This window comes from Calypte anna, chromosome 1 (genome assembly GCF_003957555.1).
Source record: "Calypte anna isolate BGI_N300 chromosome 1, bCalAnn1_v1.p, whole genome shotgun sequence".
In the NCBI taxonomy this organism is placed as follows: domain Eukaryota; kingdom Metazoa; phylum Chordata; class Aves; order Apodiformes; family Trochilidae; genus Calypte; species Calypte anna.
Window position 1 is genome coordinate 170,167,248 of NC_044244.1, and position 7,811 is coordinate 170,175,058.

The following is a 7,811-nucleotide window of genomic DNA, read 5'->3' on the forward strand; positions in this document are numbered from 1 at the left end:
GTGTGAATACCTCACTGTCTTGCTGTTTATGTTCAGGAGACCTTTGCTGTGGTATTCAATGATACTGTTGGCTTATTCCTGTGGGAACCTTATTCAGGAGAAGAAAGTTTTGCTCTGAGGCTGAGGAACTGAATTCCCTTGACTCCCTGAGGAGGTCTCAGTTTCTCTTTTGGGACTCAGCTGCATAAGGATGGTTTGATATTCTGAAGACTGATGTACTTGGATACAAGATTTTGGATGTCCAAAAAATGAGGCTTGTACAAGTACCTAAAGTAGCAAGAACTTGTCCTCACAGTTCCTGAAGGAGTAGGGTCAATACAGTCTCCATACTTGCTGCATTGTATGATGTTCTCACTTGATATATCACAGGTGCCTTGCATCCTGTTCTTCATGTATCACAGAATCACAGATTTACCTTGGTTGGAAAAGACCTTCAAAATCATCAAGTCCAAGTATTAACTTAACATTAACCTTACAAGGCCCTAGCTAAGCCATATCCCTGAGTACTATGTCTATATGACTGTTAAATGCCCCCAGGGATGGTGACTCCACCACTGTCACTATCTGGCGTTAGTTTGTCAGCTATTTACAATTTGGAATATGTTCAACTTTTTATGCTTGCATCCTGAACACATTGGGATCTGCAAATAATGGATGTTTTCGGTTTTGTTGACTCAGCCACTTCAGTTCTTCAAAGATAAAATCGAGAGTATTTTTTGCTAGGAGTGGTTTCTTCATTCACAGGAGATAATTGTAATGATATATGTATGGGATGGGATGGAAGACAACGAATTTTAGGGACACGGGGCTCAGTAAGAACTGCATAGGATGCCAGACAGTTTAGTATTCTCTTTGTATAGAGTTAAATGATCACTTTGTAACACAAAGAAACTTACTGTCTTTTACCCTGTCTCCTCAGAATTTTTCTGCTTTCTTGAATGGTTCAGGCAGGGAAACTTGCTGGATCTCAGATGCATGTGTAAATATAATAATACACCTGCTAATTTCAGATAAGCAAACAGTGATAACAAGAGCCAGTGGAAGATGAAGCTATTAATTTTCAGACTGACAGTAAAGCAAAGACTAATTTTTCCTTAAAAGAGGTCACAGCTAGGGCTATGAGCTGTTTATGGACTCTTCCGTGCACATTTTAAAACATTATTGGCTATTTTTCTAAAAGCTGGGTTCTATTTAAGTGAAGGAAGTGCTGTGCACTGTGTTAAGCAAAGGTCACACTTAGAATCAGTGGAAGAGATGGTGCATTTGACCTATCAAAGCAAAGTGCAGCTTAATACAGTGAAGTCATTAAATCTAGAAGCAATGAATGTAGATCTACAATCAGAGAAACTGCATTCAGTAACACTGAGGTCAGTGAACAACAACTGAAAGGGTAATACCAGAAGATGTAGAAGTGAAAAAGGCTGATGTAATTCCTTAGAGTATAAAGAGAAGAATCAGCAGTAACTAAAAGGTAATTTGCCACCAGCTAGAGGAACACTGCATGTAATGCATCTATACCTTTTGACAGAGAAGGTGAGAATAGGATGGGCTGCATGGACTGATCAATGGTTTGAAAATAAAAGATATTTGAAGAGATTGTTTGCTTAGTTTATTAAATAAATGATAGTGTCCTTACAATGAGAAAATAATAGGTACTCCATGACACTTACTTTAATGGAAAAAGCCATATGAATGCAGAGAAATTAAAGCTACAGAAATTCAAATCCAAAATGGAACACAAATCTCTGACACTGAAAGTGAAAAGTTAAAAAAAGATATTTTTCAAGCTCTCAAATAAAAACCTGATCCAGTTACTTCTGCCTTTCCTTATACACCATTTTTTGGACACCTGTCTTGTTTTCTTCGCTTCATTTGGGCTGTCTTCAGTTTGTTTATCTTCTTTCCCAAATGCAATACCAGATTTAGAACTCAGCAGCACTGAAATGAAATGAATGCAAGCCTCTCTCATCTTACCTACACTCTTATGTGTATGTGCCAGGATTGCCTTTTCCTTTTCCACTAGCAATGTATTGTTGGACTTTGCAGTGTAATCTTCAGATATCTTAATTTACTTTTTGCATTTCCCCTTGGTCTTCAGAGTAACTTGACTGCAGTTTTATTTTTTCTGATTAACTGAGGTTTGTTTTACTTTAATTTGGCAAGATTATTTTGTACACTAATTTTACTGTGTACACTAATTATTTTGTACACTAAATATAATTAGACAGTATGTGAGAATGCAACATTCTGAAGAATGCAAAGTGCTATTGTAAAGAGGAAGGGGAATTTTTTTTTCTTTGTGGGATCAGGAGTAAAGTTGAAGGAAAGGAGATTCACCTTTGGCAATAGGGAAAACTGCTTCCATAGTAATAAGGATGTTGGGAATAGATTGGCTGCTGAGATAGCAGTTTCCATCATTAGAGATTGTATATCAGATGTAAAATGACTTTTGTCAGTCCTAATTCAGGTCATGGAAGTCAATCAGATGACCTATTGAAGTCCTGTCCACCTTTAGGATTCTGTCATTGGTTCCATTTACTGTACAGGAAATTACAAAATATTTGCAATAAAAGTGATGCAACTTGTAGTTAAAATAGGAACAAACAAACAGTTTTTAATCAAAGCAAATTGTCTTTCATGTGAATGTTTTTTTCTGTAAGCACTGTATTTAATTCCTTGTGAAAATGCTATTTCTAGCACTGCAGACATTCTTTTTCCCACAAAAAATGTTACAGGCAGGAAATGTTTTGGATGGAGTAACAACATTTCCTGATAAACATTTTATCACAGCTTGATAACCATTTCCTGCTGGCAGGATTTTTTAACTATTGTCACTTTGTTGTCTATTTTGCTATAATTAACACACATATGTGATCTGACTGAGTGGGCTCATCCGGTCAAACAAAGGTTTCAGCGAGTCAGACATTTGGTTATAATGTGATGCAAGATTTGATGTTGTCCATTTCCCTTCATTTAAACTGTGTCTGGAGCAGTGAAAAAAATAACAATACACGTGCAACATTCTGGGAATTCCCAGAAGGGTGGAGACTCCTCAGTATTTTGAATAGAACATTGTCTGCTGTGTTTTCAGTGATTTCAACAAGCTCCTAGAATGGCTTTACGTGACATGGTGGGACTTGATGTAGTCTTCAACTGTGCAATTGGACTTGGTGATCCTGGAAGGGTATCAGAAGAAGTTTGACACTTTCTAAGGATCTTTAAAGCATTGTCCTGGCAAAACATTAAAATGAGGCTACACTGAAGACTTTTACTTTACCCAAGTGTTATATTTTCAGTGAACAGGACCACTTTTGCCATTTTTTGAGTTCACTGCTTATTTTAGTAATCAGAAACAAGCAGTATCACTTATGGCTGATTGTGGTTCTTATTCACACAAAGATCATAGGTATGTTTGACTGTGCTGCTAAATAGTAGATGGCAGGATGCACTCTCTGGCCCCAAAGCCTTGAGGTATAGCCAGGCTCATGCTGGTATTTAGGGCTGTATTACCCTTAAGATCAGACTGGCCAATTGACACTACATAACTCTTGGCCTCTTCTGTGCTGTCTAACATCCTGTGGCCTTCAGACGGAATACTTAATTATGCCTATGAGTGTTTTTCCAAGTAACTGCATTTGAAAGTGACTATTTCCTTTTGTTCGGGAGTTTTGAACTCCTGTTGTCTTCCTCTCAGCTTTTCAAGAAAAGTTAAATTAAGGCACATTACATTAAGGGCATTTGAAGGGGCAAAGCCTGCTGAGATAACATTGAGGGCTTCTGTAGGGTGCAGGTATGAGCAGTGCTGTCCATAGAGTGCACCCAAAAGGGTGCTTGGTGTGCACCCTTTTGCTTGGTGTTCACCCAAAAGGGTGCTTGGTGCTTGCTGTGGTAGTTGGCACAGCCCAAGTGTGCTGGGAAGTTCAGCTGACAAAAAATCCGGATGCTCAGAGGTCAGGTGTTCAGGCTCTGCATCCAGGAGTGATGAGTTTATGGAGTCTAACTAAGGCTTTGCCTTAAGTTTAATTTCTATTGGAAATTAAGAAGAAATGAAAGAAATTTCTATTGGAAATGAAGAATGTGGAGGACAAAGCTTTAGGCAAGATACATGTGTAGAGCTGAATCTGGAAAAGAAATACACTGTTGGTGCATTGTGCATCAGTATAGTTTGCATGCACATCCTGAATGTATCCTTAGAAAAATATCCAAGGAAACAGGATCTGAAACAGAGTGAAATTTTTGATGGTTTGTTTGTTTGTTTTTTTAAATTAATCTTGAAAAGAGTGAATAAAATGTCCTCACAGAGTTGATCCAAGTCATGCAACTTAGTGCTGACTGTAGAAGCTACTCAAGCATCTGAAAGGAGCCAGTGAGGTAATCACCTGTGTCACTCACTGAGGATGTGTATCAAAATTTGAAGTGTTTATGGAAAAGGAAATTGAACTCTAAACCTCAATTTAAAATTGTAAAACAAAGCAAAACTGGTAGCACTGAATACAGTAATGGCCAGGATAAGGTATATTGATTTTCCATTATAGGATTCTATAAATAAATAATAAGTAATGCAGTGTGAGGCTATATGAGGCTAGTGGATCATATGCATTGTCATCATCAAGGAGGGCAACCAGGCTGGTGAAGGGACTCGAGCACAGATCCTATGAGGAGAGGCTGAGGGAGCTGGGGGTGTTCAGCCTGGAGAAGAGGAGGCTCAGGGGAGACCTCATCACTCTCTACAGCTCCCTGAAAGGAGGGGGTAGCCAGGGGGGGGGTTGGTCTCTTTTCCCAGGCAACTCTCAGCAAGACAAGAGGGCACGGTCTCAAGTTGTGCCAGGTGAGGTTTAGGTTGGACATTAGAAAGAATTTCTTTACAGAGAGGGTGATCAGGCATTGGAATGGGCTGCCCAGGGAAGTAGTGGATTCTCCATCCCTGGAGATATTTAAAAAGAGACTGGATGTGGCACTCAGTGCCATGGTCTGGTAACTGCAGCAGTAGTGGATCAAGGGTTGGACTTGATGATCTCTGAGGTCCCTTCCAACCCAGCCAATTCTATGATTCTATGATCTGCTGTCTACAGAGCAGATAGCTTGGAGATATTTCCTTTGATCCTAATGAATAAAGCATTTTTAAGGTTCTACACTAAAAATTTAAAAACTATGGCAGCACATGTGTGATGAAGTAAATTTTTTACTGAATTGCCTCTAGTTCTGCAATTATGTCATTAAAACACAAGGTGATTGCTAATCTTGAGCAAAATCTTGCCTTCTGGCAAGGAATGTATTCAGTAACTTTATAAAACAGATAATGACATCAATATCTCACGTTTTGTGGGATTTATATAACTTGACACAAATGTCTTTAGAAACGGTGTTTAAACAGCATTTTTTTTTCACTGGCAGTAATTTGCAGGTCATTCTACAGGCTGTTGAAAAGCTAAATGGTACAGATGATAGGAGCATCCCATTTTATCAGAAGCCAGAAGCAGTATTACATTTTCTTATGGTTGCTACTACAATGTGAGCATATAAAACTAACTGGCAGAAGAACAGAAGGCTTTTTTTTTTTTTTTTAATTTACAGTAGTAGTGCTAAGAGGTCAAACAAAAAAAGCTTTTCCTCTTGCAGTGTAGCCCACAGAACTTCCTGTTACAAGATTCTGCAAATGCTAAAATTTTGCCTGAACAACAACAGAGATTGCTCAACAGAAAGTCCTCAGTTCAGGAAGTGTCTGAGCTTCACATGTTCAAAGCCTAGAACAATATTTAAAGGATGTTTCATATTTATTTACCCCTTTGTTTTCTTACACTCTCAGCCAGGGAACAGATTTTGTCAGTGTTGAGGAGAAAGCACTTGGCTTGGTAAAACTTTGGCCTGACCCCTTTTTTTTCATTCTGTGAAAATGAAAAAAATCTACATCCTTATGTAGAGGATGTTTAATTATGTGTCTAGCTTTTGAGATAACACTGATATGCACTTTTTACTTCCTGTGAGGAAATGCTCAGAGCTTTCTGGGACTGTGGTTTTTCAGGGTTTTGTTTTTACCAGAAGCTTTGTTGCTGTTTGTTGATGTGAGGATTGATCTCTACTAAGGTCTGAGGGACTGAAGTTTTCTTACCAGCCAGGCATGAATGTGGCATTGAATGTGTTTTATATACTAAATTAAAATATAGAGAAATTAATAGCTTAAAAGAGGAAGTATCTAATATATTCTGCAGAAATGTATACTATTTGTGATGGTGAATTATTATATTGCCACTAGAAATGTCTAAGTATTATACTATATACACATTACAGATTAGGTACACCATGTATATATCAACACCATGTTGATATGCTTAAAATGCCAGATGAATCCATGATATATCAGCTCTATAGATGACTTACAGAGTGTCATGCATGAGAGATAGAGCTGATCATATTTATTAAACAACACTGTCATAAAATAAAGCAAGAATTTTGAATGAAAGTGAATCAATTAAGCAGCAAGTTAGGGTCGAGCTGAGGAAGTAAACACCAGTGAAGTACCTGTCTTTATTATTATCAGCCTTAAAGTTGATGGGTTTTTTTCCTGTCTTCTTCACAGCGTTATTAATCTGCATTTTGAGAAATAGTGAACAGGCAAAGAAGACTTATCTGCTCCATTAACTTTCTAATTTTGAATACCTTAAGCATGTGCCCAGTTATACACTTCCTGTTTATTCTTCAGGATCTTAATATATCCAATATTTACTTATGTGAAAATCTTTTTCATCAATGACTTTAAAACAGTTAACTCGAGTAGTCCAGTCTCAGCAGATGGTTGTTGAGTGTCTATACGATATTTAGCACTTTTTGGAGCAAATGTGATATAGAAATAGAATTTATTATTTGATTTTAAACTCATTATGTTTTCCTTGAAGTGGTGTGTAACCACTGGTTTTCATAATATATGGTGAAAGGAAAATAAACAAGTTACTCAGGGGAAAAAGCTGGAGCTATAAATCTGGAGTTCCTTGGACCAGACACAGGCAATCTGAGTTCTCAGCTTCATTTGAAATATTCCTGAAAACCTTAATCTTTTCCACTGACAAGACTCTGGATCACCACAAGGTTTACAATGTTCTTTTTTGCAGACTGGGGAATATCTCACGTTGTGCTTCACAGCTTTTTCATATGTTTCTAAAACTGCAAGTCATGGTGTGTGACACTTCATTAACCACCCTGTCAGCTTTTCTACCAATGGAAAAATGAAAATTACTCTAAAAAAATATATGGAAGCATTGCCATTCAGGGCAGCATTTGCTATTGGCAAAGAAGTTGAAAGAATAAAAAAAAATTGCCAAAATTCTCATTTTGACCAAATTGTAATGTCAACCCCCTTTAATTTAAATAAAATTAGTTTGCTGCACTCATAGATATAAATTGTGCGTCCATCTGCACCATCATATTTAATACAGCTTTAAAACACCCCAGTGCTTATCAGGTTGCAATGCAAATGCTGTATTATATAAATGCTGCTGAAATTAGATCAGAATAGGAGCAACCCAACAGTGAAGAATGGAAGCAGTTAGTTGGGTGGTGAAGCTTCTTATGATACTTTGGCTTTCAGACCACGAATAGTACTGTACAACCTGATTGCCAACATATGTGAGGCTATTTCATTACTTATCATCCTAATCAGTGTTATTTCTTCCAGATGGAGCCAGTCAGGATGCTTCAGCCATGAGAAACAACAATAATAAGGAGAAACCCAAAAGCCAGAAGGTGTCATATGTAGTCTGGACTGAACACACATTGAAAATTTTAACTTTACTTAAAATGTGTAGCTTAAAGTCTCC